Source organism: Urocitellus parryii, chromosome 4 (genome assembly GCF_045843805.1).
Source record: "Urocitellus parryii isolate mUroPar1 chromosome 4, mUroPar1.hap1, whole genome shotgun sequence".
NCBI lineage: Eukaryota > Metazoa > Chordata > Mammalia > Rodentia > Sciuridae > Urocitellus > Urocitellus parryii.
Window position 1 is genome coordinate 154,535,121 of NC_135534.1, and position 24,515 is coordinate 154,559,635.

Here is a 24,515-nt window from a genome sequence, read left to right on the forward strand (position 1 = left end):
CATTACTCTCAATCAAATGTGATACTTAGAAACATAAGCAGGAGTTAGATGTGCTCTATATTTCCTTAAGGTAGTTTTAGCTTAATCTAAACTGAATTTGAAATGTAAAACCACCCCTTAGTTATATGATTATATTTTAGGTATTAATTTATTTTTGTTAGATCACTAAAATCTTATAAAAACTTTATGCTTTCCACACTTTAGCAGATGATTATAGCATCAGTTCTATCCAATTATTTCTACTTTCCCAAAGTGAAATTGTTTTGAATAAAATAAAATTTGTGCATGTTTGGGAATGGTGTTGCAAACCTGAAATCCCAACAATTTGGGAGGTTGAGGCAGGAGAATAACAAGTCAAGAAGAATTACAAGTTCAAGTCCAGCCTCAACAACTTAGCAAGACCCTGTCGCAGAACAAAAAATAAATAAATAAATAAATAGATAAATAAATCAATGAATAAATAAATAAGGCTGGGGACGTAACTCAGTTGTAAAGCTCCCCTTGGTACAAAAAAAACAACAACTAAATAATTAGGCCTAGACTGCTATTAAGTCTGTTAATTTTTGAAATTATAGAATGAGAAGGTACCTAGAAAAATGAAGTGAAGTTGGGGTCTAATCCCATGTGATGGAGATTAGGGCCTACTTTTTTTTCTATCAGATTCGGGGTCTTTGGTTGTATTCCTGAATCCTTGATCTATTTTGAATTGAGTTTTTTGCATGGTGAGAGATAGGGGCTTAATTTAATTTTGTTGCATATGAATTTCCAGTTTTCCCAGCACCATTTGTTGAAGAGGCTATTTTTTCTCCAGTGCATGTTTTTAGCTCCTTTGTCTAATATAAAATGATCATAATTTTGTGGGTTAGTCACTGTGTCCTCTATTCTGTACCATTAGTCTACCAGTCTGTTTTGTTGACAAGACCATGCTGTTTTTGTTACTATTGCTCTGTAGTATTGTTTGAGGTCTGGTATAGTGATGCCACCTGCTTCACTCTTCCTGTTAAGGATTGCTTTAGCTATTCAGGGTCTCTTATTTTTCTAGATGAATTTTCATGATTGCTTTTCTATTTCTATGTGGAATGTCTTTGGATTTTGATTGAAATTGCATTAAGTTTGTATAGTGCTTTTGGAAGAATGGTCATTTTGATAATACCTCTCAGAAGATGATGTACAATCAATCAACAAATACATAAAAAATGTTCATCATCATTATCAATTAGAGAAATGCAAATCCAAACCACTCTAAGATTTCATTTCCAGTCAGAATGTCAGCTATTATGCATACAAACAACAATAAGTGTTGGCAAGGATATGAGGGAAAAGGTACACTCATACACTGCTTGTGGGACTGCAAATTGGTGCCGCCAATATGGAAAGCAGTTTGGAGATTTCTTAGAAAGTGGGAATGGAACCATCATTTGACCCAGCTATCCTTGTCCTCAGTCTATACCCAAAGGACTTAAAAACAGCATACACAGTGACACAGCCACATCAATGTTTATCTCACCAAATTTCACAATAGCTAAACTGTGAAACCAACCTAGATGCCCTTCAGTAGATGAGTGGATAAAGAAAATGTGGTATATCTGGACAATGGAATATTGCTCAGCAATAAAAGAGATTAAAATCATGGCATTTGCAGGTAAATGCATGGAGTTAGAGAATATAATGCTAACTGAAGTTAGCCAATCCCCCCCCCAAAAAATGCCAAATGTTCTTTGATATAAGGAGGCTGATCCATAGTGGGATAAGGAGTGGGAGCATGGGAGGAATAAACAAACACTAGATAGGGCAGAGGGGTTGTAGGAGAAGGGAGGGGCCATGGAGTTTTTAATGATGGTAGAATATGATGATCATTATTATCCAAAGTACAGGTATGAAGACACAAATTGGTGTGAATATACTATGTATATAACCATAGATATGAAAAATTGTGCTCTATATGTATAATAAGAATTGTAATGCATTCCACTGTCATTTATAAATTTAAAAAATGAAATGAGAGCAGGGAATAAATATTATAACATGTCTTTAGAGTAGGGGTAGGAGAAAGAAGAAAACCCATCAAATGAGACATAGCAATATGAAAAAAGCAGAAAAGAGAAAACAATAGGAAACATTCGCTGAGTATTAATGCCTGCCCAAGGATTCTCAATTATTTTATTATGTAATCATGGCAGAAACTCCATGTGTGAAAAAAAAACAATTTATATTTCCTTAGTAATGTCGAAAAAATGAGAATTAAATGTATTTAAACTAAAATAGTTTTTACAAGGTTTAGTTGCACTGTGATAGTACTACCTGAGATTACGCAGGGAGAAATATTAATAGAAGAAAGTATCTGACATAATGTAAAATTATCAAGAAAAAACTTATAACATTTTATTGGCCACTTTTTCAAGCAGAATTTTTGGTAGATAAAATAATTGTAACTATTTGTATTAAGTACACTTTGGGTAAGAAGGAAAGGTAGTTAGTTGTTCAGTGAAGATCTCTTGGTGAAGTTTGAGTTAGAATATAACTGCAAAGAGTGAATGGAACTGGAGGTTATCATGCTAAGTAAAATTAGCCAATCCCAGCAAAGGCTGAATGTTCTCTCTGATATGTGGATGCTGACACAAAAGAGGTGAGGGAGAAGGAGAAGTGGAGGTTCACTGGACTGGACAAAGGGGAATGGGGTGAGGGAAGGGAGATGAGAATGGGAAAATATTAGAGTGAATCAGACATAACTTTCCTATGTTCATATATGAATATATAACCAGTGTAACTATACATCACGTAAAATCACAAGAACTGGAAGTTATACTCCATGCATGTATGATATGTTAAAATACATTCTACTGTTACATATCACTGAAAAGAAGAAAAAAAAACACCCATATCTTCAAACATTTTTCATTTGTTTGTGGTGAAAACATTCAAAATCCTTTCTTCTACCTTTTTGAAATGTATGATACTTTTTAATAGACATGATCTCAATTTATATGCCATTATTTCCATATGAGCCTCTGGAGGCTTGTGCTTAACTTTAATTTGTTTGCAGAATGACTGCCTACCACCTTATGGCAACACTGCAAACATAAGCCAAGATCCTTTGGATTAAAACTTTATTCATAGGCAAAATGGATTTAGAAAGTTGAAGCACCAAAGACATGCACTTATAAGTTTTTAAAGTTGGTCAAATGTCACAAAATCCACTGAATAAAATGTCTGATGTTATCTTATTCATGCTGATTCCATATATTAATTAGAAATGATATTAAGTATTCTACATGTTTAAAAAATCTGAGATGTCCTCTCATGACAATTAATGTAATGTCCTTTTAGAGCTCATCTTTAAGGAATCCATGACAATCCAAATATCTATGTACCCTAATAGTGGATTCAAGTATTTCCTATTATTCCTGATTTCATTATTAGGAATTAGGCCTTCCTGATATTAATATTTTTCTTCTTTTTTAAATAATCCTGCAGTGCTTTGTTCTCATAGATATATTTTCATGTACTTGTCCAATTATCTCCCCAATCCTATTTCTAGAAATGGAAGATCTGTCAAGGAATGTGCACAATTTACATTTTGACACATGCTTTAAAGTTACATGCCCAAAAGGAAGTTTCTACTCACACAATCATAAGGATGCCCCTTTTCTGCATATTAGTCCACATAGAATTCACTCATTCTTTAGAATTTTCAAACTATGACATATTTAAAGTAACTGTACCTAATTAATCTTTTATTTGCATTTGCATGAATATTTACGGGGTCTAATGTCTCTTTGTAGGTTTTTCACTTTTTGTATTATCTCATTTCTTTTATGGATCTTTCCTAATTATTTTTTTTTTGTTTTCCTTTCAAGTCATTTGTACTTTGATTAAATTATTTTATTCAGCAAACCTTTCTCTCTTATTCACAATCAAATAGTATTCAGATATTTTTTAATTACTTTCCCAATTGTTTCCAGGTTATATTTGACCAGTTTTATCAATTAATTTTTACTTACTAAAATTTTCCATTATATTTCTACATCTGCTTAGACTGATTTCTCAATGCTCAACTTAATTGTCTTTGATTTATATTTTTTAAGGAAAATTTTTTTACAGTAGGATTTCTTGCTCAAGAATGAATTACTTTTTTATTAAATTAAAATTTTTCTTCTGTAGTCCAATGAACTTTTAGAGTTCTCCTATTAAAATTCCTTCCCTTTTAGCCAGGCATGGTGGCCCATGCATGTTATCCCAGCAGCTCAGGAGGCTGAAGCAGGAGGATTATGAATTCAAAGCCAGCTTCAGCAAAAGTGAGGTGCTAAGCAATTAAGTGTGACCCTGTATCTAATAAAATACAAAATAGGGTTGAGGATGCAGCTCAGTGGCTTAGTGCCCCTGAGTTCAATCCTCTGTACAAAAAAAAAAAAAAAAAAAGCCTTCTCTTTTAAGATTACAGTTATTTTAAAAATATATTTATTTTTAAATCTCCCCAATTACTTTGTAGGTATTGATATTTGCAAATGAGTATTTATCCATGCAACATAAAAATTTTTATTCCCAATAATTTTCAATTTATTCTATTATATATTAGTGTATCAAGTCATATTTTACAGTAATATAATTAATTGATATATTCCCAATTAGTTTTAATATTGAGCTCAATTACTTCATTCCCCCCCAATACACACTCTAGTAGTAGTGGAACAGTGATTTTTAACATTTTTCATCTACTATTTTTATTACTTAGGACTATTATTTGTTTTTTATAAATTGATAGTCTACTAGTAGTTGAATATGATTAATAATTGAGATGATATTAACATCTCTGTCATATTCCTGTTTTAATATAAATAAATAATCTTCATATAAACCCTTTAGCACCATGACACAAAATTTTTCAAGGATATGAACTTATTTCTCAAGTGCTATTTTATAATGTGTAATATATATTAATTCAAAATGCTTTTCTATATCTATTAAATCATTAAATATTTTTAGTACATGCAAAACACTATTGCTGGCAGTAAGAATATAATGAGGAGTTGTAACAGATGATGTTTCTACCTTTTATGGAACTTAAACTCAAATCAGAGGAACTCTTTAAAAACTTAAACTCAGAAACAAATGTGTAATTATAACTGAACATAAAGATGACTTTGTAAATATAAACAAGAACCTGAAATAATGGGTTGAGTTAGAATACAAATAGTTATTCAGAAAATTATTTCCAATTGATCAAAATGTTGCCATTCTCTTCAAATAAATGATTTCTAGAAAGGTAAAACTTAGTCTTGAGAATTAATCCCAATAGTTCACACAGACTGTCTAATAGTTACATAGCCTCTGACTAGAGAAGATTAACACAAGTATAATGTGAGAAAGATAGTGACTGGAAGGCTTTAAACATGATTATGATGAGGATACAAAGATTGGTAGAATAAGACCATAAAGAGGGAGATGTGTGGGCTGAGGGTAAAATGAAGATGCTGTTGAATGCATCAATTTTGCATTACATTTGGAGAAAAACAATTATATGAATTTGAATGAGATTAACGGAGGAAAAAACCTCAACAGATTCAAGTTATAAAATATATGACTCATTCAAGGACTTACAAAAGAAAAACACCTGCATCAAGAAACAGAGAACCCTAGAGGAAAGGTGATGGTTTAATTGTCAGCCTTGGTGAACTGGAATTTCCTTTAAGATGTCAATACAGATTTGTTTTTCCCTTTCCCCAAACCACTAAGAACAGCATTCAGAAGAGCATGAAGTACAAGGTGAGGCATATGATTAATTTCAACATTTCAAGAAGGAAATAATAAAAATTGGGCAACTTAGATATAGTATATAGAATGAATGCAGAAAAAAAAGCCTAAGATTTAGCAGTGAAAAATTCTAGCTTTCCAAAGCTGAAGACAGAGAGTAATCTTCAAGAAGACCAAGAACAACTTGCTTGATGTAGAAAATAAACCAGAAGAACGTAGGATTACAGAAACTATGTGAGAAGAATGCTTCTCAAGAGGGAGTTGAGAAACAGAGTTCTTTGCATACAATCTCACAATATAAATGTATACAAAAAATAATATTAGTGAAATAATTCATATGAAACCATCCTCAAATTCTTTCCATAAGCCACATTTGTTCATGATATTTTAGTCTTTCATTGGCAGTTTAATTATATTGCAGTAAAGTGATGTTAATTGTGAATTATATATAAATAGCTATTAAATATATTTATGATGAAATATGATTATGTTGGATAAGAAAATAAATATTTACTCGTGATAATTCTTTTCTAAATCCCAAAAATATGCAGAATATTTTTACATAATAAAATTTGTGTTTTCAAATTCCCTAGTAACAAATATTCATAAAACAAAAACAATAATAAAGAGTAGGGTACTAGAATGAATAAAATTTTATGTATTTATATAGGCAATTTTGAAAACATCTAGCACCCTTCATTTAGAATTACAGAAATTGAAAAAGCCATCAAGAATCCAGATTTCAGTTGTACATCACAATTTATAATAAAAATGTATCTTATATACAAATAAAATACAATGCATTCATTTATTATTATTTATAAATATTGTGTATGTAAATATATATGTCCATATATGTTCATAGAAACAAAAAGAACACTCCAGGTACATCACCATGACAGTTCCTCTAAGATTATGCCACAGGGATATCCCTGAAACCTCAGAAGAAAATCCAATGAAATGACATGCCAGTGAGCATTATCAAGATACCCCTGGTTAAGTACTTGTTCATAAAAATGAAATAAATGGAGAGGGATAGCTGGGTCAAATGGTGGATCCATTCCCAGTTTTCCAAGGAATCTCCATACTGCTTTCCTCATTGGCTGCACCAATTTGCAGTCCCACCAGTAAAATATGAGTGTGCTTCCCCCCACCCATATCCTCACCAAAACTTATTGTTGTTTGACATCATAATAACTGCCATTCTGACTAGAGTGAGATGATATCTTAGAGTAGATTTGATTTGCATTTCTCTAATTGCTAGAGTTGATGAACACTTTGTCATAAATTTATTGATTATATATCCTCTTCTGAGATGTGTCTGTTTAGGTCCTTGGCCCATTTATTGATTGTTTTTTTTTTTTTTTTTTTGTGGGGGGGAGTGCTTAGCTTTTTTAGTTCTTTATATACCCTTGAGATTATTGCTCTATCTGATGTGTGAGGGGTAAAAATTTTCTCCCAAGATGTAGGCTCTCTATTCACCTCACAGATTATTTCTTTTGCTGAGAAGAAACTTTTTAGTTTGAATCCATCCCATTTAATGATACTTGGTTTTAATTCTTGTGCTTCAGGAGTCTTATTAAGGAAGTTGGGGCCTAATCCCACATGATGAAAATTAGGGCATACTTTTTCTTCTATTAGGCACAGGGTCTCCGGTTTAATTCCTAGGTCCTTGTTGAGTTTTGTGCATGGTAAGAGATAGAGGTTTAATTTCATTTTGTTGTATATGGGTTTCCAGCTATCCCTCTCCTCTTTCTATACACTAAGAAATTAAAAAACAGCATACTATAGGGACACGGCCACATCAATGTTTATAGCAGCATGATTCACAATAGCTAAACTGTGGAACCAACCTTCAGTAGATGAATAGATAAAAAATAGTGGCATATATACACAATGGAATATTACTCAGTAATTAAAGAGAATAAAATTATGGCATTTGTGGGTAAATGGATGGCGTTAGAGAAGATAATGCTAAGTGAAGTTAGCCAATCCCCAAAAAAACAAATGCCAAATGTTTTCTCTGGTATAAGGTGACTCACTCATAGTAGGGCAGGGAGGGGAAGCACGGGAGGAAAAGGTAGGAAAAGATGAACTCTAGATAGGACAGAGGGGTGGGAGAGGAAGGAAGGGAGCAGGGGGTTAGCAAGGATGGTGAAATATGATGGATATCATTATCCAGAGTACATATATGAAGACACGAATTGGTGATTACATACTTTCTATACAACCAGAGATATGAAAAACTGTGCTCTATATGTGTAATAAGAAATGTAATGCATTCTGCTGTCATTTATTTTTAAAAAATCAATAACTTTTTTTAAAAAAATGAAATAAATTCTAGCATGATGTTTCTTTTTGTCATTGAAAAAATTTCTTTTACTTCTATTTTCAATATGAACCCAAAATTTTAACAATACCATCACCAGAGATATATGAGGCCAGATATTTGATTGTTTTCTGTTGTTTATTTTGGTTATGGTGTGGGGGTGGGGGAGCTAGCTCCAGGATCATGGGCTAATTGGATGACAGATGATGGCTTCTTTCCATGAACTTTAGCAGATTGTTGCTTAGCCACAATCATCAAGCCTCCTTAAGACATGTGACATCTGTTATTTTTTAGAATGGATATTCGTTAAAACAAACAGTTGATTTTCCTGAATGTTCATAGGCAGGGGTAGTTTGAAAATAATCATGGGAAATTGAGAGCTACATTGGGTGTTCCTCTGAGGTTCCAAGGATGTTCATTTGGCAGAGTTTCAGGGGCACTATCATAATGATGTACCAGAAATGTTTCTTCTGTTCCTGTATCCACATTCACCATAGACTTGTCCTTTCAAAATTCTATCAGGGCTTTGATTTTGGAAAATGTTCAGGCTTATTCTTCATTATCATCTCCATCTTTATAAAAAACCATGTTGTATTAATTTTAACACCATAAATATATATTGCTTATTTTCTTTTGCAAATGCTACTTGGTCTGAGGCATGACAGAAGTCTTTTCTTCAGCAAGGTTACTAAAGACCTTTCTGTCCTATCTTGCTTGCCACATTTTTAACAAATTACTATTTCAAAACAAATTATTTCAGACATTTGAATTCCAGTAAGTAACTTAGTGAAGTATAGAGTTTCTTATAGGTAATATCTTATTTTTTTAAAGACACAGAGAGAGAGATAGAGAGAGAGAGAGAGAATATTTTTTAATATTTATTTTTTAGTTTTCAGTGGACACAACATCTTTTATTTTATTTTTATGTGGTGCTGAGGATCAAACCCAGCACCCTGCACATGCCAGGCGAGCGCACTACTGCTTGAGCCACATCCCCAGCCCCATATCTTATTGTTTTTAACCTAAAAATTAAAGTGATTTATGTTTATCACTAGTTATCTTCATATATTAAATGACCATAATTTTATTAAGCTGTTTATACATTGCTTTTTACAAGAAAGTATTATCAATAATCACTGTAAAGTGTAAATGTTCTACATATACCAATTAAAAGACTGAGGATGTCAGAATCAATCAATAAAGAAGACTCTGGCTGGAGATATACCTCAATGATAGATTGCTACTTTTCTAGTATATGAACACCTGGGTACAATCCCCAGAAAGAAAGAAAAAGACTCAATGTTGTACAAAAGACTCAATATGTTGTACACCATAAATCCCTTTTAGCTATAAAGTCACATATACAAATAAAGGGTAGGAAAAAAATGAGAAACTATAGAGCATGTTAATGCAATCAAAAGGGAAACTGGAGTAATTATTTTAATTTCAGACATAACAAGGTCCAAAGTAAAGACAATTATTGGGGATAAAGAGGGATGTTAAATAATGACAAAGAGGTCAACTATAAAAGACATAACAATTTTTAGTGTGTATGTTCCTAACAACAGAGCATCAAAATAGTTGAGGCCTAACCTAATAGAACTGCAAAGAGAAACAGAAAAATTTACTGTTATAGTTATAAATATTAATTAAAACAGATGCAACAGAGAGAAATTAATACAGATTGAATGAACTAAAGAACAATATTAATCAACTGAATTTGATATTTTTTATAGAAAATCTCATACCAACACATCGGAATACAAATTATTATCTAGTTTGTATGGAATGTTCACTACTATGTATTATATTCTGGGGGGTGGGAAACATAATAGATTTAAAAGAATAAATATCAGACAATATATACTCTCATATCTTAATGGAATTAAGCTACTAATAAATAGCAGAAAATAAATATAACATACCCAAACACATGAAGATAAATAGCACATTTCCAATAACAGATGAGTCAAAGAAGAAATCTCAAGAGACATTAAAAATTATTTTGAAGTAAATAAAAATTTAAATCCATCTTATCAGTGCTTAGAGGAAAAATTACAGCATTTGAAATATATATTATAAAGGAAAAGACATTAATACCAATAATGTGAGTTTTAAGAAAGAAGGAAAAATCATAAATTTTATCTAAAATAAGAAGAAAAAAGAATAATGTTTAGAGATGAAATTGAAAACAGGAAATTAATAGAGAAAATAAGTAAAGATCAATAAAATTGAGAAGCCCTTGGCTAGGCTAACTTAAAACAAAGAACCACGTAAAACAGGGCATATACCAAACAGATTTTATGAATATCAGGAGCCAAGTTACAGGATACTATGAACAAGCCTATCACCATTAGTGTAGAAACTTGGTGAAATGGACCAATTCCTTCAAAGACACTTCTAACAAAAATCACACTAGAATAGATAATCTAAATATTGAAGAAAAATAACAAAGTTAAAGGACTGATATTATTTGACTTCAAAACTTAATATAAATCTGTAATAATTAAGACAGTGTGGTATTGGACAAAGAATGGAAAATATATCATTGGAATAGAATTGAGAGACCTGAAATAGACTCATACAAAAATAGCTAATTTCTGAGCAACCAGCCAAGTGACAGCAGCTACACGCGCCTGCGGGGAACGCGGACCGGACCCACTAGGACAGTTCCGGCGGACGGCTGAGGGCTAGGCCCGTCCCCTCTCCCAGTGTCTGCAGGTAGGCGGGACTGTGAACACCAGCAGAGCGGGCCCAAAGCCTGCTGAGGGGCGGAACCGGCCCCTCCCCCAGTGCCTGCAAGCTAGGCGAACCTGCAACCCATCGGGAGGTTAGGCCCAGCAACCTACGGAGTGACACAGGTGCCCCTGGTGCCTGCTGGGTAGGTGGACCTTTGACCGACCAGCAAAGCAGACCTAGGGCCTGCCAGCATGGTAGACGGATCACACTAATTGGAGGAGAATCACAGCCACTACCTGCCCTGCAAGGGTGATTTTTCAACTATACAAGAGCAATATAAATAAATAGAGGGAAAATATCAAAGACACAACAATTTCACCAAGCAGAAAGAAACGCCAGCAGTATGAAACGACAAGGAAAGAAAGGACCACAGGCAATGCAGGTCAACTCAACTTTAGAAGAGGTAATAGCTGCAACAGATGGAATGTCAGATAGAGAGCTCAGGACATACATGCTTCAGATGATCTGGAGTCTCAAGGAAGACATGAGACAGCAAAATCAGACAATGAAAGATCACATTGACAAACAAATCCAGGAAGTAAAAGATCAATTTCACAGGGAGATAGAGGTAATAAAAAACAAACAAATAGGAATATTAGAAATGCAGGAAACAATAAACCAACTTAAAAACTCAATTGAGAATACTACCAGCAGAGTGGATCACTTAGAAGATAGAACATCAGACAATGAAGATAGAGTATTTCAACTTGAAAAGAACATAGATAGCTCAGCAAGTCTACTAAGAAACCATGAGCAGAACATTCAAGAGCTATGGGATAATATCAAAAGACCAAACTTAAGAGTCATTGGGATACAGGAAGGCACAGAGCTCCAAACTAAAGGATTAAGCAATCTATTCAGTGAAATAATACAAGAAAACTTCCCAGACTTGAAGAATGAGACAGAATCCCAAATCCTAGAAGCCTACAGGACGCCGATTGTGCAAAATCATAAGAGATCCACACCTAGACACATTATAATGAAGATGTCCAACATACAGAATAAGGAGAGAATTTTAAAAGCTACAAGGGAAAGGAAGCAGATTACATTTAGGGGTAAACCAATCAGGATAACAGCTGATCTCTCAAAACAGACTCTAAAAGCTAGAAGATCCTGGAATAACATATTTCAAACGCTAAAAGAAAATGGATTCCAACCAAGAATCGGGTATCCCGCGAAATTAAGCTTCAGGATGGAAGATGAAATTAAAACATTCCACGACAAACAAAAGTTAAAAGAATTTGCAGCTAGAAAACCATCTCTTCAAAAAATCCTTGGCAAAACACTACAGGAAGAGGAAATGGAAAACAACAATGAAAACCAACAGTGGGAGGTAGGACAGTAAAGGGGGGAAAATAATCAAAGAGGAAAACAAATCAGGTTTAATAGCATTAATAAACAAACTATGGCTGGAAGAACAAACCATATCTCAATAATAACCCTAAATGTTAATGGCTTAAACTCACCAATTAAGAGACACAGGCTAGTTGAATGGATCAGAAAACAAGACCCAACAATATGCTGCCTGCAGGAGATGCATTTGATAGGAAAAGATATACATAGACTGAAGGTGAAAGGTTGGGAAAAATCATATCACTCATATGGACTGCGGAAACAAGCAGGAGTGTCCATACTCATATCAAATAAAATAGATTTCAAGCCAAAGTTAATCAAAAGGGATAAAGAGGGACACTACATACTGCTCAAGGGAACCATACACCAACAAGACATAACAATCATAAATATATATGCCCCAAACAACAGGGCTGCTATGTTCATCAAGCAAACTCTTCTCAAGTTCAAGAATCTAATAGACCACCATACAATAATCATGGGAGACTTTAACACACCTCTCTCACCACTGGACAGATCTTCCAAACAAAAGCTGAATAAGGAAACTATAGAACTCAATAATACAATTAACAACCTAGACTTAATTGACACATATAGAATATACCACCCAACATCAAGCAGCTACACTTTTTTCTCAGCAGCACATGGATCCTTCTCAAAAATAGATCATATATTATGTCACAGGGAAACTCTTAGTCAATATAAAGGTGTAGAGATAATACCATGCATCTTATCTGATCACAATGGAATGAAACTGAAAATCAACGATAAAAAAGGAAGGAAAAATCATGCATCACTTGGAGAATGAACAATAGGTTACTGAATGATCAATGGGTTTTAGAAGACATCAAGGAGGAAATTAAAAAATTCTTAGAGTTAAATGAAAACACAGACACAACATATCAGAATCTATGGGACACATTGAAAGCAGTTCTAAGAGGAAAATTCATTGCTTGGAGTGCATTCCTTAAAAAAAGAAAAAACCAACAAATAAATAATCTCATACTTCATCTCAAAATCCTAGAAAAAGAAGAGCAAAACAATAGCAAAAGAAGTAGAAGGCAAGAAATAGTTAAAATCAGAGCTGAAATTAATGAAATCGAAACAAAAGAAACAATTGAAAAAATTGACAAAACTAAAAGTTGGTTCTTTGAAAAAATAAATAAAATTGACAGACCCTTAGCCATGCTAACGAAGAGAAGAAGAGAGAGAACTCAAATTACCAGCATAGGGATGAAAGAGGCAATATCACAACAGACACTTCAGAAATACAGAAGATAATCAGAAATTATTTTGAATCCTTATACTCCAATAAAATAGAGGATAGTGAAGGCATCGATAAATTTCTTAAGTCATATAATCTGCCCAGATTGAGTCAGGAGGATATAGACAACCCAAACAGACCAATATCAATTGAGGAAATAGAAGAAACCATCAAAAGATTACCATCTAAGAAAAGCCCAGGACCGGACGGGTATACAGCAGAGTTTTACAAAACCTTTAAAGAGGAACTAATACCAATACTTTTCAAGCTATTTCAGGAAATAGAAAAAGAGGGAGAACTACCAAATTCATTCTACGAGGCTAACATCACCCTGATTCCGAAACCAGACAAAGACACTTCAAAGAAAGAAAACTACAGACCAATATCTCTAATGAACCTAGATGCAAAAATCCTCAATAAAATTCTGGCGAATCGGATACAAAAACATATCAAAAAAATCATGCACCATGATCAAGTAGGATTCATCCCTGGTATGCAAGGTTGGTTCAATATACGGAAATCAATAAATGTTATTCACCACATCAATAGACTTAAAAATAAGAACCATATGATCATCTCGATAGATGCGGAAAAAGCATTCGACAAAGTACAGCATCCCTTTATGTTCAAAACTCTTGAAAAACTAGGGATAACAGGAACATACCTCAACATTGTAAAAGCAATTTATGCTAAGCCTCAGGCTAGCATCATTCTGAATGGAGAAAAATTGAAGGCATTCCCTCTAAGATCTGGAACAAGACAGGGATGCCGTCTTTCACCACTTCTGTTCAACATAGTTCTCGAAACACTGGCCAGAGCAATTAGACAGACGAAAGAAATTAAAGGCATAAAAATAGGAAAAGAAGAACTTAAATTATCACTATTTGCAGATGACATGATTCTATACCTAGAAAACCCAAAAGGGTCTACAAAGAAACTATTAGAGATAATAAATGAATTCAGCAAAGTGTCAGGTTATAAAATCAACACGCATAAATCAAAGGCATTCCTGTATATCAGCGACAAATCCTCTGAAATGGAAACGAGGACAACCACGCCGTTCACAATATCCTCAAAAAGAATAAAATACTTGGGAATCAACCTAACAAAAGAGGTGAAAGACTTATACAATGAAAACTACAGAACCCTAAAAAGAGAAATTGAAGAAGACCTTAGAAGATGGAAAAACATACCCTGTTCATGGATAGGCAGAACTAACATCATCAAAATGGCGATATTACCAAAAGTTCTCTATAGGTTTAATGCAATGCCAATCAAAATCCCAATGGCATTTCTTGTAGAAATGGAGAAAGCAATCATGAAATTCATATGGAAGAATAAAAGACCCAGAATAGCAAAAACAATACTAAGCAGGAAGTGTGAATCAGGTGGTATAGCGATTCCAGATCTCAAACTATACTATAGAGCAATAGTAACAAAAACAGCATGGTACTGGTACCAAAACAGGCGGGTGGACCAATGGTACAGAATAGAGGACACAGAAACCAACCCACAAAACTACAACTTCCTTATATTTGATAAAGGGGCTAAAAGCATGCAATGGAGGAAGGATAGCATCTTCAACAAATGGTGCTGGGAAAACTGGAAATCCATATGCAACAAAATGAATCTGAATCCCTTTCTCTCGCCAAGCACAAAAGTTAACTCAAAATGGATCAAGGAGCTTGATATCAAATCAGAGACATGGCATCTGATAGAAGAAAAAGTTGGCTACGACCTACATGCTGTGGGGTCGGGCTCCAAATTCCTCAATAGGACACCCATAGCACAAGAGTTAACATTTAGAATCAACAAATGGGACTTACTTAAACTAAAAAGTTTTTTCTCAGCAAAAGAAACAATAAGAGAGGTAAATAGGGAGCCTACATCATGGGAACAAATCTTTACTCCTCACACTTCAGATAGAGCCCTAATATCCAGAATATATAAAGAACTCAGAAAATTAGACAATAAGATAACAAATAACCCAATCAACAAATGGGCCAAGGACTTGAATAGACACTTCTCAGAGGAGGACATACAATCAATCAATAAGTACATGAAAAAATGCTCACCATCTCTAGCAGTCAGAGAAATGCAAATCAAAACCACCCTAAGATACCATCTCACTCCAGTAAGATTGGCAGCCATTATGAAGTCGAACAACAATAAGTGCTGGCGAGGTTGTGGGGAAAAGGGTACACTTGTAAATTGTTGGTGGGACTGCAAATTGGTGCAGCCAATTTGGAAAGCGGTATGGAGATTTCTTGGAAAGCTGGGAATGGAACCACCATTTGACCCAGCCATTCCCCTTCTCGGTCTATTCCCTAAAGACCTAAAAAGAGCATGCTACAGGGACACTGCTACATCGATGTTCATAGCAGCACAATTCACAATAGCAAGACTGTGGAATCAACCTAGATGCCCTTCAATAGACGAATGGATAAAAAAAAAATGTGGCATTTATACACAATGGAGTACTACTCTGCATTAAAAAATGACAAAATCATAGAATTTGCAGGGAAATGGATGGCATTAGAACAGATTATGCTAAGCGAAGCTAGCCAAGCCCTAAAAAACAAATGCCAAATGTCTCCTTTGATATAAGGAGAGTAACTAAGAACAGACTAGGGAAGAAGAGCACGAGAAGAAGACCAACATTAAACAAGGATGAGAGGTGGGAGGGAAAGGGAGAGAGAAGGGAAATTGCATGGAAATGGAAGGAGACCCTCAGGGTTATACAAAATTACATACAAGAGGAAGTGAGGGGAAAGGGAAAAACAGTACAAGGGGGAGGAATGAATTACAGTAGTGGGGGTAGAGAGAGAAGAGGGGAGGGGAGGGGAGGGGAGGGGGGATAGTAGAGGATAGGAAAGGCAGCAGAATACAACAGACATGAGTTTATCAATATGTAAAGCAATGAAGTGTAACTGATGTGATTTTGCAAGCTGTATACGGGGTAAAATGGGAGTTCATAACCCGCTTGAATCAAAATGTGAAATATGATATATCAAGAACTATGTAATGTTTTGAACAACCAACATTAAAAAAAAAAAGAAAAAAAAACATTTATTGTAAGATTAATTGAATTTTATAAATTTGATTAATGCACTAACTTTGGAGCTTTTAAAATATGTCATTAAAACAAATTTTAATTGCGTTTTAATAAAAAAAATAGCTAATTTCTGACAAGGGCCAATTACTACACATACATGAGATGTTTATGAGATTATGGATATGTAATAAGTGGGTTGAATCTACAATGAATTCAGGGATCAAAATATCACATCAAATTTGACCTATAATCCTGAGTGGAACAATCCTAAATACTGTAAACCAAAATATAGATTTTTTTTAAAAGTCAAAATTCTAAAATTTGCAAATTCTAAAATCTCCAGGGATTAAAATATGAAAATACAATACTGGAAGAAAAATAATAAAGAGATTCTTTAAAAGATACTTATTCACTTTTTTGAAAGAGGATTTATTTGAGAAACATGAAACAGAACTTCTTAGTCCACAGTGTTAATAAATTTTCCATTACTATGACAAAATACCTGAGAAAAACAACTCATTCCATAGTTGGCTATGGGCCTAAGGCAAGACGGAACAGCATGGTAACAGGAGCATGTGGTTAAGGAGGTTGATCACCTCCCACCAGACAAGAATCACAAAGAAAAGGAACAAGACTGGGGACAAGATGTATTCTTCAAGAACACATACTTCTGTGACTTCCTTCCTTCAGTTAGGCCCAACTGCCTAAAGTTTCCATCCCTCTCTCAATGTTGCCATTATCTGGAGACCAAGCTTTAAGCACAAGAGCTTTTAGGTGCATTCCAGATCTAAACCATCACATCTACTTTATGCAATTAAAACATCTTTTGAAGCACTACATGTGCTCCATTACACAAAAGATTGTCACATGAACATAACAGGTATGAGCAGATGAAAACAGAAATAGTCCAAATAGCAAAATGTATTATATTGTAGTCTATAATTTTTGCATGCAGCTTTATAACTGCAGTCATCTGAAGTACTATAATAGCAATCACCCAAGAAGCTAACCTCTCAAGAAATTTTATAATTCACAGATATAGATCTGCAAAACGGGCATCTATTTGTTAATAAAGGAAGTTTCAGTGTTTTTCAGTACATACAGAATGCTTACACAATAAGTCAGCATTATGATAATGCACTTTTATGCAAATTTCCAAAAATTGCTTAAGACAAATTCAAACTCTCTAAAACCTTTACAAAAATTTAAAGTTATAGAACCAGCCAGCCCAGGTACCAGTCAACACACAAATGGACAAAGAAAATGGGGTCCAAATACACAATGGAATTTTATTCAGCCATAAAGATGAATGAAATTATGGCATTTGCTGGTAAATGGATTGAACTGGAGAATATTATATGAAGTTTAAAAATCCAAAATCATAAAGTTGGCATTGAATTTTTCTTTCACATGTGGAAGCTACAGAGGGAGAAAAAAATGGAATCTGATGAAAATAGAAGGGGAATGAATCTAATAGAGTTAAGGAAAGGGATCAAGTGGTAAGGTGGAAGGGATGGGGAAGCACTGAGAAACAAAATCTACCAAATTATGATATGTCTGTGTAAAGATACTACAATGAATCCCATTTACATATATAATGATAATGCCCTGATTAAAAATAATATTAATAGGAGAGAGATCAGTAAAGTAGAGCAAATTAATTGGAGTGAGGGGGAAGAACCAGGGGAAGTAAGAAAAGGTACTTGGGGATGACACTGATCAAATTATGTCATATTCATGTACAAACACAGCATATGAATCCCACTATTTAGTATAATTATAATACATCAATAAAAATGTAAAAAACAATAGAGGGGTATTTCCCAGGAATTAGGAGGAAAGAGGTATGAATAGGCAGAACATGTAAGATTTTTATGGAAATAAAATTGTTCCATACAACATAACAATAGCTACATGTCATGTTTTTGCAGACTCCTTTAATTCACCACATCAAAGGGTGACTTCTAATGTAATCCATGGCCTTCATATGATAATTATGTGACAATATGTTCATGAAGTGTAATTAATATACCATTTGTGATGTGTGTTAATAGTGGGTCATATTGGTATGAATGTGTGGAATTAGGCATATATGGAAACTTTCTGTTTTCTCCACTAAATTTTGCTGTTGATAGAAAAATGTGAAGGAATTGAATTTTTCTTAAAAGTTATAACATCATTAAAATGTAGTAAATGAAATGTAAACACTTATGCATATTTAGCACAATTAATGGCATAACTATTTAATGGTAAGTAGTGATAATTCTTATCAGTATTGCAAATCAATATGAAATTATTATTAAAATAAGCTATTGCTGCAGTTTTTCCATGAAGTTTCTCCAGTTTTTATCCTTATGTTTTTGAAAAGTTGTAGTATCAAATGGCTGTAATGTATTTTCTGTTTTAAACATTCTACATAATAATCAATCTTCTTTTTTTTCCATATAAGTCAAATCCAAATGTTGCCTAATGTCCAAATAAATTAGATATCGATTTGTATGGAAAAGTTCCTTTTTTACTCCAGAGATCACAATGTGTCTCAGACTGGTGACTAAATTATTTTTCCAAGAAAGTAATCTAAGAATATTTGAGAGATCAACATTGTAAACGTACTACTTCAAATCAGGATGACTTTGTATATTCTTTTCCTTTGAGTAAATGAATATTGTCTGAATTGTTATTCAACCAGGTAGAAATATATAAATGAAATCATTCTAGACATATTCTCACTATTTCATTTTTCTTTTCTCAAAATCAAAGGAATATTTTGGACATGTATCACAAGTAAGTCATATAAAAAATATTACCAACTTTCCACTATTAAAGTATGATTGGCAGTTTTTATTTTAGGAATGAAAACATTCTTCCTTTTAATAAATAAAACTTTAGACAATTGGAGTCATTTTAGCCCTTGTTACAGTTTTAACTTATGTAATTATTTTACCCTTCTAAGCAAGATGCTAATGCAATAAAAGTATTATCTAAATAGAGAAAGCCCAAAGATTTCTTCACCCATGAATATTTACTAGCTTCATTGCACCATATATGTGGTCAGAAAATATGGTGCCCTTTTTACCCCAAAAATTCCTAAAGAAGATTAACTCTAGCCAATTGTGTCTGGTAAAAACAAACTACTCCTTCAATAGAAGCATAAAGAAAACTTTAGGCAAGAATTTGGACTAGTGTCACCCCAGGCCTGTGGGGGCACCTGAACTTAAAGTCACTCTTGTGAATTTCCCGGGACACCAAATAAAACACAGACACACACACTTCACCTTCAAACAAGCTTCAGGACAACTCCTCCAATCTCAGCCTCAAGCTCCTCCCATGAAGGATAATCATGAGAGGAGAGAGAGAGAGAGAGAGAGAGAGAGAGAGAGAGAGAGAGAGAGAGAGAGAGAACGCACATTCAGAAGTGGGCTTTTATTGGAAGCTTTCTCATTCTTAGAGGGTTCCATCCCAAAAAGGTAAGAAGGAGCAGAGTTACAAGGCACACGTTAGTGTAATTCCACCCAAGTTCTGTAGGGCAGGCCTATGTCCAAAGACATGTCCTCAAACTAGGCAATGTGACTTAGTGATGGTCAAAGCCTCTCCATTCCTGGACTGAAGACACAATCATTCAAAGTGGCTCCCCACAGACTAGAGTTTTAATTACAAAGGGGAAGCATATGCCAGGCTTCTGTATCTGTAGCAGAACAAGTTTAATCTGGAAATAGTGCTTTGCTATGGACTCTATTATTTATATTTTAAAACCATGCCACAAGTGAATGAACAATAGAATGAACTAAATAACCTTTTTTAGTCCCTATAAAATGTAGAAATATTTTCCTGTAACATTATATACCAGATTCTCAGAGGCAAACAGGGTGATTTGCCTATTTTATGTGAAATATACAAGAGGAAAATTAATTACCTGTATGTGTAATAGGCATGTAAAACTCTAAGGAGTTGGGCAATCATCCTAGAAACTAGTATGCTCTTGTAATTAATAAAATATGAAATATCTTCATTCTGATTATGAAACATCATGTATTACGCTAAGGGTAGTTAAGAAAATAGAAGCCACAGGGTCACGCAAAAACTTATTTTAATCCTGTCTCAAGCTTTATAAGGTATAGGCAAGTACTGATTTTGAATCTTCTTGGAATTTATGTTCTGGGACTCAATTTTCTCATTTTATAAGTGTGGATACCTTAAGCCCTCTCTATGCATGAGCTCAATCTCTTTGGATTCAACCAACCATGGTATGAAAATGTTAAAAATCATACCTATACAGAGTATATGTAGACTTTTTTATTCTTTTTTGTAGTTTTAAAGTTTTTATACATTTTATTCCCTAAGCAATTCAAATATTTATATAATGTTTACATTTTATTTGCTATTACGAATTATCTAGAGATGCTTTAAAGCCTATGGAGAGTATAGGTAACATGCAGATACTACATCATTTTGTTTAAGGAAGTTGAGTATCCTGGTTCTGGAATCAAACATTCATGTATATCAACATATAATATTGATAGTATTACCAACTTTAAAAGGATATTGTAAATATAATGAATATTAAATTAGGTATTCCCTACAACCTAACACAGTGATTGGCAATTAGTAAATGCTTAATAAACATCCATGTATTTGGAATTAAATTTCTTTGTTTGCAAAAAACTTATTTAGAAAAATTTTATATAATGAAAAATGAGGTTAGAAGAGATTTGAGGGGTCAAGAGGCAACAGAAACCAAAAGAAGTTTCTCTAACTCTCAATATATTTCTTATTAAGGTTTGTAGTCTGACACAAAAATCTAGACTCAAAAGAATTTTAAACCTAGCTTCCAGTGAAACTACCTAGATCAACCACTCTTATCAATTTGATCCATTCTGTCAGATTTACTTTTCTCTCTTTGCTTTGTTACCTATATTACTTGTGGGCTTCTCAAGTATGGACTATATTGTGTTGAGACAATTCATTTTCCATCTAATTTGTTGAGAGTGTTGATCACAAAAAGATGTTGAATTTTGTCAAATGTTTTCTCTGCATCTACATTATTAATTTTTTTTTCTTTCTACATTCATCAGGGACAAGCCTGTAATTTTCTTTTCTTTTAGAATCTTTGTCTGGCTTTAGTATCATGGAAATTATGGTTTTGTAAGATGAGTCTGGGAGTATTCCCACCTCTTTAAGATTTTGGAAGAACTTGAGAAGGATTGATATTAGTTGTTAAAATTTTTAAATTATTCAGCCAAGAAGCCATCTGGTCTTGGGCTTTTCTTTGATGGCAAATGTGTTATTATTGATTCAATATTCTTATACATTACTTGTGTGTTCAAATTTTCAATTCCTTCATGACTCGGTCTTGGTAGGTGTCTAGAAATTTATTCATTTCCTCTACTTAAACAATTTGTTGGTATATAATTGTTCATAGTATTATTGTGCAATCTTTTGTACTTCTGTGTTTTCAGTTGTACTCTTTCCCCTTTAATTGATTGTTTTATTTATTTGTCTTCCCTTTAATTTTTCTTAAACTTGATAATTATAATTTAATTTTCTTAAACTTGTCAATTTTGTTTAAGTTTTCAAAAAACAACTTTTTCATTGATATTTTCTAGTGTTTTCATGGTTTTTATTTCATTCATTTTTGTTCTGGTCTTTGTTATATCCTTTCTTGTGCTAACGTTTGTTGTAGTTCCTTGAGGAGTTCTAGTTCCCATGTTTTGTTGTGGGTGTTATTTGTCTTTGAGAACCTTTCTCTTCTTCTTCTTTGGGGCTAAGGATTAAACCTAGGGTCTCAAATATGCTAAGCACATGCTCCATCAAAAATCTACATTTCCAGACTACTTTTCTCTTTTTTGATTTAAGAATCTAATGCTATAAACTTCCCCCTAAGAACGGTTTTTGTTGCATCTGATAAGTTTTTGCAGGTTGTGTTTTCATTTTGGTTGTCTCAAGATGTTTTTAAATATCCCTTTAATGCTTTCTTTGATGTAATAATCCTTTGGAAAAATGTTATTTCCTTGTGTTTTAAAATTTTCCATGATTCTTCCTGCAATCGAATTCTCTTTTCATTGTATTTTAGTCAGTAAAGATACTTAATGTGATAATAGTATGCTTAATTTTTTTCAAGTTTTATTTTGTGGCCTAATATATGATCTTTCCTGGAGAATGTTCTGTATGCACATGAGAAAAAATGTGTATTTTGTTGCATTAGGGTAGAATGTACTGTATATTTGTTAGATCCATTTGTTGTACAATTCCAATCCAATGTTTCCTTGTTGATTTTGTGTCTTGAAAATGTGTACACTTTGAAAATGAAATATTGAAACCCTTCGCTATCCTTACCTTGTAATTAGTGTCTTACTTTAAGTCTCATGAGGCTGGTTTTATATATTTAAGTGCACCCATGTTGAGTGTATATGAATTTATAACCGTTGTTCTCTTTTGATTGTTTTCTTTGTCATTGTATAAGTACCTTCTTTGTCTCACTGCAAACCTTTTTTTTAACTTAATACTTACCCCCCCATTTTTATATGAATATTGCTCTCTCGATTTTCATTGCATAAAAATATCCTTGTTGATTCCTTCAATTCCAGTCTATAATTGTTGTTTAAGGTGAAGTTTTTGTACAAAGCATGCAGTTGGATATATGTTAAAAATTCAGAGAAATTATTTATAGAAAGCCTTTCTCGTGTCATTTTGTCACCTTTTTTTTTTTTGGTAGATCTTTTGTTCTTTTCTTCCTTTCTTGCTTGTTGAATTTTTTTTTTTATCAGTGGTATGCTTTGAACATTTTGTTATATTTTATGTATCTAGTATAGGTTTTTTGTTTTTGGTACCACAAAGCATCTTATGCTTACAAGAGACTAAAGTGATTTTTTTGTGGTGGTTGTTTGTTTCTTTGTTTGTGTTGTTTTGCTTGTTTTGTTTGTTTTATGGAGCTGGAGTTGAATCTAGGGCCTCATACTTGTTAGACAAGTCTTTACCTCTGTGCTATACTCTCAGCCCCCAACTATTTAAAATTGGTTATGATTTAGATATCACTTGCGCCCCAAACACTTATGTGTGAAACAATGGAAGAAAATGTAAAATGATTGGGTTGTGAGATTTTAACCTCACCAGTGCATTAATTCTCTGATAGGTATTAACTGAACAGTAACTGTAGATAGGCAGAGTGTGGCTGGAGGAGGTAGACCCTAGAGGTATGCATTTGGAGTATATATTTTGTCATTGTTGAGTGGAGCTCTTTCTGCTTCCTGGAGCCATGTCTTTAACTGCTTTTCTCTTCCACACACCACCCCCCCTGCCAAGAAGTTCTGCCTTCCTTGCCTTAGGCCCTGAGGAATGGAGTAGGTCATTTATACAATGAGAACTCTGAGACTGTGAGCCCTGAAATAAACTATTCCTCCTCTAAAATTGTTCCTATCAGGTCCTTTGATCACAGCAGCAAAAAAGCAAACTAAAAGAGCTAGTAACAACTAATTACCAAATTTTGATGACTACACATATTTTATATTTTACAATTTTGCTGTTTCTCTCATCCCAATCGTTTTTTGTCTTTGCTATTACAGATTACATATTTTTATTATTTGCTTTCCTGAATACATTTTTATAGTTTTAGTTTTGTTTTTAGGTTTGTACTTTCACCTTTATTCTAAGTATATAATTGATTTAAACACTTATCAAAATCTTATTTTGAATTTGAAAAGGTACTTACTTTCATCGGTGAGTTTTATATTTTATTTATTCTCATGATAATGATTACAGCCCTTTTGTTAAGTGGTAGTTAGAAATGAGCAGTGGAAGAAAAACCAATAAGAGGGTAGGGTCACATGTTTTATTAAAATTACTCTTAAGGCAATGGAATAATCGAGTAACTTATAGAAAAATAACAGGTGCATAAATCTTGAGAATAAACAGATGGAAACAAAGAGAGTCAATTAAGAAATGCCTCAGGAAAAGAACAATGAGGCTAACTTATTATAGAGTCTATTAGGCATAATTTTAAAGTTAGGATTTATGGTCATAGATTTTGG